The sequence below is a fragment of the Perognathus longimembris genome, chromosome 8, assembly GCF_023159225.1.
Source record: "Perognathus longimembris pacificus isolate PPM17 chromosome 8, ASM2315922v1, whole genome shotgun sequence".
Lineage (NCBI taxonomy): Eukaryota > Metazoa > Chordata > Mammalia > Rodentia > Heteromyidae > Perognathus > Perognathus longimembris.
In genome coordinates, this window is record NC_063168.1 from 25360245 (window position 1) to 25378414 (window position 18170).

At 44.6% G+C, this 18170-nt stretch overlaps 1 protein-coding gene and 1 long non-coding RNA gene across 6 annotated transcripts in view; one reads left to right on the plus strand and one right to left on the minus strand.

Annotated features, from left to right (window-relative positions):
* Positions 1–4936, minus strand: part of Add2 (adducin 2) — a 49305-nt gene extending 44369 nt beyond the window's left edge. The window contains exons 1-2 of one of the 2 annotated variants that reach the window (XM_048352693.1): positions 4903–4936; positions 671–789 (exon numbers count right to left, since the gene is read on the minus strand). The gene's annotated coding sequence lies outside the window, so the exon portion shown is untranslated. The remainder of the gene's footprint in view (positions 1–670; positions 790–4902) is intronic. The other variant, XM_048352694.1, reaches the window with a different exon arrangement.
* Positions 4937–5079: 143 nt separating this feature from the next.
* Positions 5080–17182, plus strand: LOC125356868. 4 transcript variants are annotated; one of them, XR_007211969.1, is made up of 4 exons: positions 5080–5270; positions 6689–6792; positions 9893–10097; positions 16888–17182. It is a non-coding gene; the product is annotated as an uncharacterized LOC125356868 (long non-coding RNA). The 4 variants fall into 4 exon arrangements; XR_007211968.1 differs by lacking the exon at positions 9893–10097 and having other exon boundaries at positions 16888–17179; XR_007211970.1 differs by lacking the exons at positions 9893–10097; positions 16888–17182 and adding an exon at positions 16513–16582.
* The last annotated feature ends 988 nt before the right edge of the window (positions 17183–18170 follow it).

The following is an 18170-nucleotide window of genomic DNA, read 5'->3' on the forward strand; positions in this document are numbered from 1 at the left end:
GCTTTTGGTAGCTACTTTGTGGGTCCTTTAACTTGGGCACACAATTCTTCAATTGAATTGAACTATACAACAGCCAATTGGTGACAGAATTAGTGACATCACACTAGGCAACTTCTATTCATGATTTATTTCCACACCCTGGAGCACTCTATGAGAAAGATATTGTCCCCACTTCAGGTAAAGAAACTAAATCAGAGAGGGTAGCAAATTTGTCCAAAGTCACTTGGGCAACAGTGGATTCATCCAAGATAGTGTCTGCCTCCTGGTCTTCTCTTCACTCCAGCATGCTGTCTGCAAACACCTGCTAGGCCACCTAGTGGAGGAGTGATTAGGCTGGAGAACTGGAACTGGAAAGCCAGGTGGTAGCTGCAAACAGGCAGATTACTGAGGTGATGGAGAATTTCCTACCAGCAGGAGCAGCTCAGGAATGGGAGGATAGGATAGCTGCTTGTAAGGTGGTGAGCTTTCTCCTGAAGCTGGTGCCCACCAGAGGCCCATGCCCTTGCTGGGGATGGAACAGAGGTAAGGGGCCGGGCCTACTGACTTCCCTAGCTCTCATGTCTGCAAGATAGAGGGAGTGTGGAGCAATGACCTGAGTGTCTGGAAGTTCATCCTCACTCATGGATCCAACTTCATAGTATGCATCATCCCCAAAAGCCATGGCTACTTACCTGGTGGCTGGTTCAGGCCTGTTCAAGAATCTGTCCCCTCAGTGCTGTGTCTTCACACACCGCTCCCCACTCAGGATCGACAGCCACGTCTACACAACATCACACATCCAGGGATAAACTGGAAAACATAAGCAGCAAACATCAGGATTTCTACCCTGACTTTTCATCCATTTTCTTTTATGGACAGCAAGGAGATGCTTAAAAATGAATTTTTATTTTAAAAATAAATGTTATCCATAAAAAAAGTTCTTGCTATCTTCACAGTTTGGATTATCATTCCTTGTCCATCCCTTTCCAGCCTCAAAGCAGGCTGCTCTGCATGGTGGAGGGGGTTGAAGGAGGATGTTCTGCAAGAGACCATGGGGACGAGGGGTAATGTTGACAAGTTGCTGAGCTGGGAGAGCTAAGGCTCCTTCCTCATGGTCAGAGTCCAGAATTGGTCCTGAACCCCAATTGTATCACTGTAAATAAAGAAGCCTCCAGGAATTGTTCCATTCCTTTTCTTATCAGTACAGTGTGCTAACCAATTGCACCACTGGAGCTCCATTCCTTTTCTTTCTAGATGAGATACTGACAGTGTGATCTGGGGATCTGAATGCTAGGGTGAATGGGATGGCCATTTGTATCAAAGCATAGGTACCTGTCTGGAAGAGTCTTGAGTAAAAGTTCTCCCTAGTATCACCAGACATCAGGCCTGCCCACCCAGAAACACTTCGCCAACCACCACTAAGCTAACAGATGCTGTTGGTGATGCTGAGGTTCAGCCCACAAGGTAGAAAACACCGAAAATATGTCATCTCCAGGAAGTGGGAAAGCCTAAGATTTAACACAGGTCATGAATTGATGGGTCCAGAACAATTCCAACTACAGTTCAAGCAGAAGAAAGCCCCCACCCATTAATACCAGGTTCACAGATTATAAAGTACTCCTAAAAGAAGGTGTTAACATCTTACAAACATGGGAGGTAGCTATTTCAAACTTCCTGGAGACCAAGCTCTTCAAAAGATTAATCACAAAAAATTTTCAAGTGATATCTTTTATTTTCACTTGAGTGGCCTATGGTTCAGCCTTGCAGATGCTGGGGTATCTGCCTGATGGCATGCAACAACCCTAGCCATCACCCAAATGTTCCCCTGCCTAGAGCTCTAGCTCAGCTCAGCTCCATCCTGACCTGATGCTATTCCTAATAGAGGCATGTGGGAGGCTTGTCCCACTAGGGAGTAGCAAGGAGAATGGAGTTGGTGGGTACAGGCTGCCTATTGGGGTTCAGGACAGTTGCATGCAGATTTGGTCTCCTCAGCCCTGATATTCAGTATACTAGTAATTATTTCTTGGCTCAGCACGCAGCACGTCCAGCACTACATGTCCAGTGCTCACCAGCACAGGAGCCCTCCCTTCCAGAATGAACCCTAGGTGGGGTTCCTTATATCCCCATAAACACACTGCTATCCCTAAAGACCAGCCGTGCAGCCAGGCGAGTTTTCTCAGCTCAAGCATAGCTTCCTCCTCTCGCCTGGTCCGTCCATGTCATAAGCAGCTAAGGCTGGAATTGTTGGAAGCTGAGCAATTTCTTGTGTGTAGTAATACAATATTTTGTCCCCACAAGGGACATATGCTATATAAAGTCAGACCTCTTTGCAGCCAGCCCAGGCAGTAAAGTCTGTGGGACTCATATCTCCAATAAACTACTCAGAAAAGGCTGGAAGTAGCTCTGTGGTTCAAGCGGTAGAGCACTAGCCTTGAGCACAGAGGCTCAAGGACAGCCCCCAGGCCCTGAATTCAAGCCCTAGGACCAGAAAAAATAAATAAGTAAAAGAAGGCAGACATCTGTTTCTTGGTGAACAAAATAAAGCACTAAACAAAATCATTCATATCCCATTCTCTATTGATATTGAGATTCCACCATAAGAGCTCCAAGAATAAGGCTGCTATTCTAGGGCCTCTGATGACTTTGCCTAGGACAACTCTCTGACCCTGCGGCAGAATCAAGCCTAGTGTTGCTGCCCATCAGCTTGAGGCTTCCCAGCACATACTTGGCTCCTCTCAGCTTCTAGCCATCCGTCGCTTTCAGCAGAGCTGAGAAGCAGGGGGCAGTGTGAGCCATACATGATGCCCAAGTAAAAGAACAGACACCTGATACCCTCCTACTTAGGATGTAGCAATTGGGAAGGTCATGATCCAAGGCCAGCCCAGAGAAAATTCTCCAGGAGACTCCCATCTCAATCAATAAAAATTGGTTCTATCTAGCATCTATTTGTCATCCCTGCTACATAGAAGGCATAAATAGAAGAATCACAGAGGCTGGCCTGGGCATAAATGCTGAGATACCCTTCTTGAAAAACAGTTAGAGAAGGAAGAGCTGGGATTATAGCTCAAGTGGTAGAAAAACTGCCTGGCAGTTCAAATCCCACCAATAAAAGTAAATAAAAGCTCAAGGACCTAAAAGGGAGCCTGGACTCTTCCCAATTTTTGCCCTATGCATCTAACTGGTCACCAAGATTTCTAGCTTTATGTCTGAAATTTTTGTTTCTCCAGGATCCTGAATCATGACTTCATCGATCCTCCTCTGCTTCAATAATCTCTCTTTTGTCATCCTTTTCCCACACACCATCCACAATCAGTTTCCAGAGTCACTGTTCAGAAAGAATAAGTTAGGCCTCTGCCTACCACAGAACTGCTGAATTCTTGCCCTTTTACCATGGGCAGGGGGCCTGTATCGTTTTATAGACCTGCTCGTCCACAAGACTTTCTGTCAGCTATTCTTTTGCCTTTTCCAAATATAAACTCTTAATTTTGAATTTGTGTTTTCAACCCAATTGCATATTTCATGTTATAAAATCAACCTCCAGTGAGGGGACTATGCTTTTCTCTCTCTGCCCACCCCTTTCTCCTTGAGAACGGCCACTTTGTAGGGTGATGGTCCACCTTTTACCACCCACCACCCTACCGTCCCTGCCTGCCATGCTCTGAGGGCTACTTGCTGGACCTGAAGTTGCCACGTAGACTCTCCATGGGCACTCATGTCTGCCAGCAACACTCCTCCTGAAGCTCAGGAGTCCTGTCTCCTGAGAGACTGTCCCCACAGCCTCCCTCAGGCTGACACATCTTTGGCTCACCTCTTTTATTCCACATGCAACCTAACAGCAACTTCTCTTTCCCTGAGCTCCAGGAGCATGGGAGCCCCTATGTTAGGCATTTCACACCCAGGCATACAGTGCTGGGGCTGGGATTAGGCTGGTGTTGAATGGATGCTAACTGAACCCCAACAATGTAATTAAGAGTGCACTGGGAAATCAAATCTGACCAGTTTAACAAAGTGGTCTTGAGGTCCACCCAATCTCTGTGTTCCTAAAGAGGAGGAACTGAGGGGAGCTCATAGAACCCCAAGCAGCCCATTTCAGGGCAAGGTGCCAGGTGGTCATGGTGGCATTGTGCAGGTGCCCTAGTGTTTATGTCACATCTTCTTAAACTTGGTGCTTTGAGGCCCTCTAGCCACTCTTCTACCTTGAAATACAATCCTGACATCTGACTGTACCTAATTAGTTCAACTCCACAATGCAACATAGGAAGACAAAGTAATAGGCAATATCACATATCACACAGCAGGCCCTACAGTCCTCTGGGCCCACCGGACCCCATTCTGTCTCTCCCACTTCTCCCATCCAGAACCCTCATTCTGCTCAGGGGGCCCTGGAGCTCCATTCTGAACACTCCTTACCAGTCTGAACATGCATACCTCTTTCCCTCCTCAGCAAAGTCCCTGCTTGGCATTTACCCTGGGGCCATAAATCATGAACATGCACCCTGTCAGGGAGCTGTTTCTTCCCTGCCCCACCAAGACCAAGTACATATGCCCATTGGAGTATGAAATCACATTTTAACGGATTGCTCCTTGTAGTTGTAGAAAGAGCAGAAGGTCAACAAGGAGGATAACAGAAGCCAAAGTTGCCTCGCCTTTTGCTAAAATCTGCTTAAGTTCTGTGTACCCCAGGAGAGGTAGGTGATTATCTCCCTGCTATAGGGTCTCCAGACCTGAACTTGGCACCTACAGCCCCAAAGGAAGAATACCCATAGACCACCACTTCCTAGCTGCCCACTACTGTCATAGTCACAGCTACCACTCAGGGCTGCCCAGCCTGTCAGCCCCACCCTGCCCCCTCCCAGGTCAGTCCTGGGTGAGGAAGCTTGGCGCAGCTGTGAGCCAAGACCTGGAGTCAAAATCCAAACTCACCGACCCTTGAATATGACACTCGAGTCACTCCTGGCCATGCTGGTGCTGCTGCTTTACAGAATAAGTGGAGGCAGTTGAATAAGAGGCTGACCACACCCAGCCTGGTATGTCCAGATAAAGAGGGCACTCACACCTCAGCTTATCATCATGTCTTCACATGTTTCTGAATTCTTCAAAGTTCCACATCAGATATTCACTATTGTGATCATTTAGGACAAAAGTAGTTTCAAAGAAGAAAAGAAAGAAGGAGAGAGGTGGTAAAGTCTCACTGTGTCCATCTCTGGAAGCCCATTAGCTGGAAGAGTGTGTTAATGGCTACCGGGTGAAGGCTCCTAGAGGACTAACTTCTGGACATTCCTGATGCTCTGGTAAATAAGCTTTTCCTTCTCTTACTCCTCAGAACTTGTATGTTGTGGACTGGATCAGATCCAGCTGTGCTTCCTAATTGCAGACTTGGAACTGGTTCCATTCCCACTCACTGGACAGCACTGGCATTCCCGGTATCTACTAGTACTCAGGAGTGAGCAAGAACTGGAGATGGACATGAGAGGAAAGATATCTGGGTTTTTCAGATGAGGAAACTGAGTAACTGAATTTGGGTCACAGAGCTGGTTAAGGGCAGGGCCTGAGTTTGAAGCCATCCAATTCCAGAGCTTGTTTCCACTACGTTTTCCATCTTCCTTCAAGGGAAGGTGAGTGGATGCCAGGGGGCCAGCAGAGCAGTGGGGAATGGAAATCAACAATGGCCACTACCCAAAGCCCAAGCTTCATCCCTGGGTAGATGCCCTGATGATTTGGTTCTGCTCTTGGCAAAACGTCTTAGAGCTGAGCCCCCAACACAAAAACAAACAAGGATTAGGAGTCAAGGGTGGAAGTGGTACCTCTGGTACTCAGTCAGACAAGGTGGGCCATGCTTTGGGATGAGGAGGAGGATGCTGGCCCTCCACAGATAGGTTGTGATGGTGTCAGATGGCCACAGATCACCTGTGCATGCTTCCATGGTTGCTGAGACACAAAGTGAGATCTCACTTCTGAGCACTGCTTCATCTGGACTCAGAGACAGTTCTAAACATCTGCTTCAAGCTCAGACTGGCTCACTCCTGGGACCCACGGGTGTAATTCCTAAACCTAGCTCTCAAAGGCCTACAGTGGGGATTGGGACTTATGGGCAGGTTGTTGTAGTATTTGGTGGGGGCAAGGGATAGAGAGTGCCCAGCAAAGACTCGGGAAGGCATCAGGTGGTTTCTAACCTAGAGGCTCTACTGTTGGATTTTTAATCCTCTCAGTCAGGTGGCTCTGCCACTGATCTCAAAACCAAATTGCCTTCATATCTTCATGAAGGGAAAAGAGGGGGCATTCAGGACACCCTGGAATACAGAGGTATCACTGAACAAGTAGGATAGCTGGGCTCAGCCTTCCTATACGTAGTCCCTCCAGTGAAAAGGTCAGCTGACCTTGGAGAATACACAGATAAAAGCACTGTGAAACAGCCAATCGAGCTGATTGTCCTCTGAACCACGTTCCCCACCTACAGATCTCTGAAAATGGAGTCGGAGATCCTTTTAAACAATCAGCTATCCACCTTTTTGCCTTTACATAAAACTGTACCTAAGGCCAATAAAGCTACATGTTGAAAAGTTTCAACTCGATCAAGTAGAAACATAAAACAAGGATTCTTCTATTGGGCTCAATCTGAGAACTTTTGTTCTGTAAGAAAGAAATGCATCCCACTGAATCATGAGGCAAGGGTCTCCAAGTGCCTCCCCCCCTATTCCCCCACTCACAGCCAAGAGATTAGAAAGCAGCTATTAGACAGTGTATTCCCCATATCTAACATTATAAATTATATCCTAGGCCAGCAGAAATGGACCTAGATGCTCTTTTAGCACAGTGAGTACAAAATTGCTTGTTGGTTTCATCTTATTTGGGTTTAGGAGTATTTTGTTTCACTAACTGGACACATAAGAAAATAAGGAGACATCTGGCATCCAGGATAGGATGACAATGTGACCTCATCCTCCCCTATCTCCTTTGGAGAAGCTCTGAAAAGTCACAACTCCAGTGTGATTTGGAACTTGCTGGTTTGGGGGTGGGGAGGAGGGAGAGAGCCAGGTGCCAGGCCCAGGAAAGGAAGATGGTGGGAAGTAGTAGAAGATGGTGCCAACTGTCTTGGGTGGGAGGTTCTGAGGGCCCCCATGGGAACTGCTGAGCTGCAGACATCCATGTGGAGACATCCCCAAAGCATGAGCCACAAGGCTCACACCATCACAGTCTGTCAGGAATGAGATGGTGAAAATTGGGTACATGTTACTGACTTTCCACAGCTCTCCCTGATAAGTCTGTAGGGTTTATATTTTTTTATTGTGATAATGTTGGGAGGGGAGAACTATTCCTACTTATGTATATTTTTGAGTATTTGCCTATCCATGTCAAAGATAGTGTCATGTGCTCCCCAAACATAATTCATCTATTACCTAGGCACCCACATTTCCTAGCCCACTCTCTCTGGATAGGGGCAAATGGGAATGTAAGCCACAGGATGTAAGTAGAAGTGATGAGCACCACCTTTGGCCTAGACAACTGCTCTAGTATGGAGCTGTTATGTCTCCCAAAGGCCCATGTGTTAAAGGCTTGGGAGAACCTTTAAAGAAACAAGATTAATGGGAGGTAGTCAGAGTGCTTTAATACACACTTGGGGGTGTGCCCTCAAGAGGGACTGTGGGACCTCCACAATCTCGTCCTCTCTTTTGTACCTAGGATGAAGTAAAGGAGCTTCTTCCACCCACCATGTACTCCTACATGATACAGTGCTGCCATAGGGCCAGAGTAATGGGGTTCACTGGTCACAGATAAAACCTCAGTAACTAGACCAAATAAACCTTTCATCTTTCTCAGATGATTTCTCTAGGGTAGTTGTTACAGTAACAGAAAGTTGACTAGCATAGCCATAAGAACAAAGGTACTGTCTTCACACTCTTTCTCAGTCATTGGATCCTGGGTAGATGTAGAGAACCCTGTGGAAGCTTCCAGGCCTGAGGGATGATGTAGCCGCCAAATAGAAGAAAGCCCACTGAGCATTGGTGTTTCTAAGGTGGTTGTTACAGCACATAGTCTACACTGAAAAACAATCACACCTTGTCTTTAGCTAGGGATAGTTTTCTATTAACTGTATGGTCTTTGCTTCCATTCCATTTATTCCAGCATCTTACTCAGGGTTACCAATTATCCATGCATAGAATCTCTGTCTTCAAAATTGATCATTTTTCTTCTCACTAGTTTTATTGTTGACATTTTTCCTTCCTTGCATTCTAACCATTTGACATTGCTAGGTTCCAAATCAATTATTTTTTTTTTCAGATAGTCTCATTATATAGCCCAGGCTTCCCTCAAACTCATGATCCTTTTTCCTCCATTTCATGAATATTGGGATTCAATGGTTGCAATTCAGCAAAATTGTGGTACATTTTAATTCTTTTGATGGGCCAACACTGGGGTTTGAACTCATGGTTTTGTGCTTGCTAGGCACATATTTTACTGCTTTCAGCCATGTCACCAGCCTTAATTATTACACTTAACGTTTTATTTTTTAATACTTTCTCTAATCTGTAGTTTTGTTTCAGGCCTTTTTGTGTTAGTCTATTTTCTCCTTATAACTTTCCTCTTCTTTTTTTTTCAGAAAGTATATCTTTTTAAACTAGACAAAGGCTATCAAATAGTTTCTGACATTTTTATTCTGGTTGTTTTAGCAGGTTGTTATCAGAGGTAAATGATTCTTTTGAGTCTTCCAGATTTATTTTCCTCTAAAGTGTTTTCTCTCAAGATACTTGTAATTTATTTTCTTTTAGTTTACTCTCAGAAAGGGTGAAATCAAGTCGCCTAAGATATCACCTTCAGGGGAAAATGGTTTCTAGCAAAAGATGATCAGGAAGCTATGTGTTTTTCAGAAATCTAGTGTAATGTTTTATGCCTCCAGGCAATTTCTGCACTGACATGGCCAGAGCAATTGCCCAATATTAGTCAGACATCAAAGGACAACTATCAAGAAAGCCAGCCCAATCTTACATTCAGGTTACAAAATCGGTGTTTCTGCTACAGGAAACCTAATAAAGTTCAACCAAACTCATTGTAGGTGGTAGAGTAACTGGACTATTAACTCAGATCCAAGGAAATAATTAGGTGAACCCACAAACCTTACAAAATGACCTTCTATTTCACTATTTCCACAAAACTATTGCTAAGATATAAGAAGGGAATGAAAAATCAACATCGTAACAATTTAGGACTGTCAGATACTGGTGACTCTATGACGTGGAAGTGAGTCACAGTAAACACAAAGAAGACATTCGATTCTGGTCCCAGAAGTGATTTGACAGTGAGGGATAAAAAATAAACATTGGCCAGGTGCTGGTGGCTCACACTTCTAATCGTAGGTACTCAAGAGGCTGAGATCTAAGGACTGTGGTTCAAAGCCAGCCTGAGCAGGAAAATCCACGAGAGTCTTATTTCCAATAAACTACTCACAAAAAGCTGGAAGTGGCACTATGGCTCATATGGTAGAGCACTAGCCTTGAGCCAAAGAAGCTCAGGGACAGCACCCAGGTCTAGAGTTCAAGCTCCAGGACCAGCAATAATGAACAAATAAATGGATATATGCTGGCACTACCATGTTTCTTCAAATCTAAGACATACATGGATTGATACACCATTATCTTAAATATTACTGAGAAAGAAAAAATGCTTCTAGTTATATCACCACAGATTGGAAAACAATTTCCAGTTTGGGAGTTGTTGTTTTTTAATGCAGGGAAAATGTGTCTTACAATTGATGAAGCATAGGAACCCAAGTTAGACATTAGTGTCATCACATAGTAGGTAGCAGGTCATCTTCAAGGTCAGGAAGTCAAGAGAAACAGACCATGGGGAATTTAGGAGAGCTTCTCAACAGCCTATTGACAGACATTGTTTGCTAACTGTCTATCTGCTTTTGCAGTACTGTGTTCTGAGATCCAGGATAACCGGGAGACTTATGGACAAAGCTCTCAAGTAGGTTTTCACTCCATGTACACCCATGGTATGATGAGGAAGGAGCCTTTTCCTTGTGAAACAGGAGCATCATATCATGAGACAAGACTAGTTCAGCATGAGAAGGCCAAAGCTGAAAAGATGCGATGGAAATGCAATGGCTGCTTCACTGGGTAATAAATATTATAATGGTAGAAAGATTCCAGAGGGACGAACGGATAGTAGACGTTCAACCACTGGTCATTCTAAATCGATACTAGCCTTCTAAAAGTTCTCACAGGTCTGCCATCCGATTCTGCTTGTATTTTCTCAATGGTGGAATGCAGCAATTAAAATGTAAAACTATAGAGATTGATGAATTACTCAAGAGGAGTCCAGAACTCTTCCCATCCTAACAACTCAGAGAACTGGCTCTACCATGCAGCACCATGGGTAAGAATCCAACTTTAAAGGCCTAAGGCTCTACATCCTTCTAGCTGTAACTTAATTTTTCCAAACTTCAATATCTTCATTTATACAAGGTGAAGAAAAGCAGTCATTCCTCCAAGGCTTGTTTGAGACAATATATATAAAAGGCTTAGGCCTTGCACAGGGCCTAAGGAATAGTAAGGACTCAATAGATGGTAGATTTCCACTACTAAATCATTCCTAGCACTGTTTACTAATATTGTAACAGCTTAATTTTATAAGTTGCTGTCTGGATTCTATCTTGCCAGCAAGCATGCATCTGGGCTGGTTGCCTCCTCAATGTTCTCAAGGGAATGTCAACGAATCTGTGAGATGGAGCTTAATAAAATCAGGAGGTTATGCATGTAGCTAAATTTCTGTACTAAACACACAGGTTTTTGGCCGATAAGCACTTTAAATGGTTGGCTCCACTTGCCTTTCTCAGTACTTGCTCTTGTTTGAGTGTCCCTGCCTCCTGCTGAAATTTAATTGGCATTGTAATAGTATTATGAGGCAGGAGCTTTAAGAGGTTACTATGTCAGAGTACTACCCTCATGAGTGGATTAGGGCCATTATCTCCAGAGTGGGCTCTTGGTAAAAGGATAAGATTGGCTCATTTTTCTCTAAGACCATAGTGCCCATATCTGCTTCTCCTTCTATAGCAAGAAGGCCTTTATCAGATGCTGAAACTATGGTCTTAGACTTCCCAGTCTGTAGCACTATAAACTAAATAAACTTTTAATCTTCACAGAGTGCCCAGTATTCTGTTATAACAGTAGAAGATGCAAGGAGAACAGTAAGCTAGAGTCTCCAGTTCTGGTTACAATGCTCTTTGCATCAGTGGTAAAGAACACCTGGGTTGGGCTGCAAGGTTTTCCAGGAAACTCCTTAGTGTCTTTGGCCAAGCCATTGATTATAGGCAGTTAAAGGCTGGCTCAGTCATCTCCTACCATGTTCAAGCCTTGGGAGGGTCTTCTGGTGCTTCTTAGGAGACAATAGTAGGGAGTGAGATTTTTCTGTCTGAGAAAAATTAAAAATAGCAAAGCCTGCAAACCTAGACTGGAAATTCATGACATGTATGAAGTGCATAAATGCAAGAGGGACCCTATCTTTGATCACTCAAAGAAAGAGCAGAGAGCATTTGAACCAATTCCATGAGGCTTCATGTACTAGTTAGAAAACAAATGAAATGTATTAGCCCAAAGAAAAGAACCAACCAAAAGTGCCAACTGATCCTGCCTAACATCCTTCTCTGACAGTGCACATTCACATGATGTTAGCTATTGCATGCTACCTCAGGGAAAAGTGGACCCACATGGCATTAAGTGGAAGAACTAGTAGTTGGAATAAATGTATACTTTTCATCAGGAGCTATTTCTAGACATTGGGCCAGGGCCTGTCCCATTATGAGCTCTGTGCTATTGGGTGAGGAACTCTGCAGCTGTGTGACCTTGGGCAAGTTTTACACAGTGTGCCACACGTCTACACAGCAGTCCTGGCAGTTGTCTCCTGAGAAATGTGCCACTGACATTTCTGGGTGGCTTCTTCACAGAGGGTTCGAACTTGACTCTATCAGCTCCCAGTGAAGGCGGGTACCTGTATAAGGTATGTATGTCTCTGCTCTCCAACCCCATTCTTGATTCCACATATGGTACATGTATGGAGTCAAGCACTGTGGTTGTTACCTCCTATGCCAAAGTCTTTGCAAATGTAATTAAAATAAGGATCTTATGATGATATTATCTAGGTTACCCATCATAAGAGTCCTTATAAGAGAGGCAGAGAGAGGGAGACCCGGCACACTTAGAAGAAAATATCATAGAAGCATGGAGCCAGAGAGTGGAATGATGTGGCTAAGGAGTCACCTAAAGTTGGAAGAGTCAAGGAAGGACCCTCCTGTAGAGCCTCTGGGGGGCGGGGCGCGGGGCGCAGACCTTTGCTGACATCTAGATTTCTGACTTCTGGCTTCCAGAAGTTTCCCTGAACTTCACCAACATGAATATGTACACAGATCCCCTGAGGATCTTAGGAGCTATAGATTCTGATTCAGCAGGTTTATGTGAGGCCTGAGATTCTGCATTTCTCAAAGATCCCTGATGATATTGCCGCTATTTGGCCATACCACACTTAGAGTAGCAAGGGTGTAAAAGCACCCTGTGATCAGCAGCACCACGGTGACAAAGAAACCACTGGGATAGAGAAGATGTTGTAGATCTGGACACCCACAGGGTGGGGCCACTGTGACTGTGCAGAAGCTCTGCTGTTAGCTGTGGGATCGAGAGTGGATGCAAGTCATTGACCTTTGGTGGCACTTGTCCCAGGGTTCAATCGATGCTTTTGAATTGAACAGCTCACCCAGGCGATGCTAATGTGTTCTGACTGTTCCAGTTCATCACTCTTAACAGGGTCAACCAAGGATGGCCTTGACCTTTTAGTCAGGAAGACAAGTGAAAAACACTCCTCATCTCTGGCTTACATCTCCAAGATCAGAACAACTTCTAGGAGAATGGAAACCTTGTCAACAGTATCCTCTTTTTCTAATTTCAATGCACTTGTTGAAAATGACAAACCATTATTTTTGTCTTAATATATTAATAAGCAAAACTTGATCAAAAAGGAGATAAGAATTTGCCTCTAGTGTAGCCTAAGCTCTTCCATGACTAGACAATACGAAGCTCAGGGAAGTAGACAAGGGAAGAAGGGCTACTGGCACAAACACTCCAGAATGAGGTAGAAATAGCTTTGCCCAATAATAAACCCTATGCTAAAGAAAATAAGCCAGCCAGCAAACCAACAAAAAGCTGGTCCATCACTGATTTAGTGCAGGAGTGGGCAGATGTTTCTTAATCTGAATTTTCACTGCATGAGTCCTCCTAACTCATGCCAGGTAACACATGGTTATATGTCTAAGACGCTTCACAAAAATCATGGTCTATACTCAAGACAGTCCCAAGGCTTTAGGTCAGGCACTGACTCCAATCAATCAGTAGCAGCCACCTTAGAGAGGTTGAGTGCTTCCCTGATTCAATTAGGAAGAATGCTGGGATTGATCCCCAGTGCCCGCCATGGGCTCAGGCAAGCAGTGGCCCTGTGACTTTTCTTTCAGGACAACAGGATAGTCATCTTGGCTTTCAAGCTTCACAGTGTCATCTCTCACTTTTGCGCCACATGAAACTCTCCGATCAGACAAAGACCACTTCCTCCACCCCAGCACGTGACAGCACTGTCTCCATGGCTGGGCTCCAGTCCCACCTTTCCCATTCCCTTTATTACTTGGTCTTTTGAATCTCCAGCACCTCATCCTCCCTCCTCTCCTTAGCTCTGGGACCTCTTATTCATCACCTAAGTGCCTTCTTTTTTTTTTTTGGCCAGTCCTGGGCCTTGGACTGAGCACTGTCCCTGGCTTCTTCCCGCTCAAGGCTAGCACTCTGCCACTTGAGCCACAGCGCCGCTTCTGGCCGTTTTCTGTATATGTGGTGCTGGGGAATCGAACCTAGGGCCTCGTGTATCCGAGGCAGGCACTCTTGCCACTAGGCTATATCCCCAGCCCCCTAAGTGCCTTCTTTATCTGCTGTTATTTGTTCTCTGTAGGTGAGTCAGACCAAAAGTGATTAAAGTATGAACATCTCACTTTTTCCAAACTCCTCAGTCCCTTGTCTTCTGTTATGATTTCAATGCTCCCTCCAAGACCTGTGTTGAAATTTATTGCCATTTAATGTTGAGGGTGCATCTCAAGAGATAGAGCTATTACCTAGTATGCATGAGGCTCTGGTCTCAATTTCTGACAGAAAGAAAAAAAGGGGAGGAGGAAGGAAGGGAGGGGGAGAGGAAGAAAGGAAAGAAAGGGATGAAAGGAGGAAGGGAGAAAGGGAGGAAAAAAGGAGAAAGGAAGGAGAGAGGGACATCAAACAAAATGAATGGACATTGTAACAATTTTAATGACTTCTTAGAGAAGAAGTGATTAGGTTATGAGGACTCTGCTTTCATGAAGGGATTAAGGCAATTGGTTCAGGAGTGGATTGACTGTTCAGTGAGATAGTTTCTGACAAAAAGGACCAGTTCAGCCAGGTGTGGTGGCATGTACCAGTGGAGCCTGAAGCAGGAGGCTAGAAGTGTGGTTCCACCATGGACAACACAGCAAGGACCCCATTAGGAAAGAATGAAAGGCTACATGCCAGTGGCTTGTGCCTATTCCTAGCTACTCAGAAAGCTGAGATCTGAGGGCTCAAGGTTCAAAGCCAGCCCAGGGAAAGAAATTCAAGAGACTCTTAAGCGCCAAAATGCCACAAGTAAAGATGTGGCTTAAGTGGTAAGATACCAGCCTTGAACAAATAAACTCAAAAAGAACACGAGACCCTTAGTTTAAACCACAGTACTGTCATAAGAGAGACAGACAGAGAGATAAAGACAAACAGACAGAGATATGGACAGAGACAGAGAAACAGAGGGGGAAGGGAAGAAGAGGAAGGGAGGCAAAGAGAAAGGAAGAAAGAAAGGTTTTACTTGGTGTATATTTACATGTATTTTAAGTGCTAGAGATCAAACCCAAGGCCTTGTACACAGTCTACCATTGAATTACATCCTTAGCCCACCTAACTCTTCTCTGTTCATTATATCCACTTGCCATGTGATGTGTCTTTCATCAGATGTGGCCCTTCTTGGACTTCCCAGCATCCAGAACTATAAGCCAGATAAAATTCTATTATATTTTGTAATAGCAGCAGGAACAGAACAGAGACATGCTGCCTCAAGTCCAAGAAGAGCCTGCCATGCCTCACGGGCTTTTTTGATCTTTTGCATGTCAAACTAACAGGGAAGTGAGATGGGTGAGGATGGAACCTTTAAGGAAGGATGTGGAAATTTAGGGTTATTGTGTTAAGAGAAGCTTTGTCAGGTTTGAGGATAACAGTAGTAAAGAAAAAAGTGGATTCGTAAGACATAATGCTCCCCATTTCATACGTCTTCCCATTCTGCAATGAAGAAAGTCAAGCAAAGCCCTAGGTTGTTATGAATCACTTCTGCTGGTCACTTAAGTCCAACCTTAAAGCTGCAGGAGCGTTCTCTGTCTGGACCTCATGAGATGCAGCCTTATGTATAGGCCTCATGTTAACCTTCATGGTTTTTTTTTTCTCTTGTGTAGCTTTAAGGGACATTTCTAATAGCTGTCTGCAAATGATGGTTCCAAAGTGAAAAGAACTAAGAGGCCCTTAAAGCACACCCAACTAGAGATCCAAAGAAGAGGGGTCCATTAGCACCTTGAATCCCCTCAGACCAAAAGAGTGGGTCGTGAGTTGATATCAGGGTGACTGCTAATCACACAGAGTCCCCCAGTGAGGAGTTACATTCAGTGACCAGATATCAAATCCAGTTTCACTGGTACTGAAGATACTCAATGGAAAAGGTGCTTTGTGTGAAAATGTGTTGAATATTCTAGAAAAAAATAGCTATGAACTCCGCTGTGTTGTGGGTTGCTTTATGATGAAGTATACTTTACACAGGCAGTAACCATCCCCATTGGGGAAAGTCTTTTGACCTCTGGCTTTTGGGGCCTCACCTACCCCACTCTACACACAGGCACAATTCCTGTCCTGTCTCCCCTTTCTCATCTTCTCTCTATCCTGTACCTTCCCCCCTTGACAGTCTTCTACATAGACGCTTTCCCTGAAGGCTTGTCCTGTCCTCCCAGGTAGGCAAATCAATGCAGAAAAACACAGGTGTTCTTTGTAATATTTCTGATGGTGAGAATAGGGAGGTCTCATTGAAGATCATTAGGGCCTGTTGGTATGATTTTTCCCATTAACCTCTCAAGGATACGTGTGCATCCAGCTCTTGCTGAATCTCACTGGTACAGGCCATCAAAGATGACCTCTCCTGGGCCTATACCAGCCCAGCCACTCCTCAGCCTTCCCACTGCCCCATGCTGCTGGGGTAGCACTAGTGGGAGGCAGACTGAGGAAGATTCCAGGCCATTTCCTCACTCATGCTGAAGCTCCAGTGGCATCTAGATAGCCCTAACACCCACCAGAGAGATTTGCCATGTTTCAGCTTCCACATAGCCATCCTAATCCCCAGCTTCAATGTGGAAACTTCCTGAAGGGACAAATCTCTGGGTGACTTTACCATGTCTTGTTTGTTTTTCAGCTCTGCCCTTATGTGTTTAAACTGCCTACATAAAGCTCCTTCTGTTGAGATGCTTGAAGACGTTATTTGCCTTGTTGGATCCTGACTGAGATATAGCCCAACCCAACCCTCCTTTTCCTTTTCATTAAACCTATGACAAAAACAAGGTCAAAAAAGATGTGATTTGTATAAAAGAAAATACACTGGTACTTATGATTAGTGGCTGAATTGAGCTTCTTAGTGTCAGCCCTCTGTGCTTCTACAAAATATGGAAGGAAATATTTCCTTTTTACTTTTAATTCAGGAGAGCCAACTCATTGGACTCAACCATTTTGAAACATGTGACTTCTGAGGAAGAGCCACGGCCAGACTTCAGTCCTTTCACTCTCTCAACAGGCCCTCTGGAAACTAGGAGCCACTGAACTGCACCAGGTTTTGACCAGAACCAGCTCATAGCCTGCTTCCAGGCTTTAGTTTCCATTTCTAAGGACCCAAAAATTGTATGAAAAACCATTTCCAAAAGCATTTAGAAATGTCTCTCAATATAGGCTGCAGATTTTTGGACCAGATGGCTTTGTAACTTTGCAAAGTAGACTTAATTTTATAGTTATTTAAATATGCCACATATTTTAAATCCACAGTGCTTCTGCTAATTAACACTTCGTAATTTCTCAAGAGTCCCACAGGCAATTGTTACCACTTGTAACTGGTGAAAGATTGTGTCAGGAAAATGAATCCTATTTCTCTTCCAAATAGCAGCTCTGGGATAGTGTATGTGAAACACCTCACCTCTCTCCCTCTGTGTGAGTGGAGTGGTGTTAGAAGGCGAGTGTGATTTGCTGATGTTTGGAGGACCATAGGAGCGCAACACTACATCCAGCCCTTGGACAAAGATGCTCTTCAAGGCAGACACTATAACAAACACACACACACACACACACACACACACACACACACACACACACACACACACACACACTATGCAGAGGGCAAAATGGCATGGTCTATGAAAGTTGCTGACCACAGATGTGGAATGTGGGTGGAAATCCTGAGCCCCAATTAACCAAGCCACTTAACCATCCTCCCCCACACCTTTTTGCCTCAAGTTTGATCATTTACAGATTTAACTAATATTTCCCATTTTTGAAAGCCAGTGTTCCAGGATGATATTTCATCCTTCCAACACCAATGTGATCTACTAAGACAGCAGTTAGGGAGGCACACAGAGAGGCCTGTCTAATGCAGGCCTCCTTTCTTTAACACAACAGCAGGGCCTGGCTGATAGGAAACAGGGGTCCTGAGAAGTTGATGGACACCTAAGAGCAAAGGTGTGCCTAGAACTTCCTGCCACTGTCCCAGCTACTCCCATCTCGGAGCTATTTCCTCTTTGTGGGAGAAGGAGACATAGCAGAAGTCTGACAATGAGGTAGAAACAGAAGTAACCTCAGAGACTACGTGTAATTGGGAAAAAGCTCATTGTGCAAAAACTTCCTTGAACTTCTGAGAATAACAGATCTAGGACCGGTTACCTCTGCCACTACACTGGAAGTTTCAGAGGGCAGAGCTGTGTCTGCTGTTGTCCATCAGTGTACGCCCAGCATCTGGATTTGCCCTCCCTGAGAGATGCTCCATCACAATGGGCTTGGTGAATGGAGTGCAATGCTTCAGGCAGTGAGGTG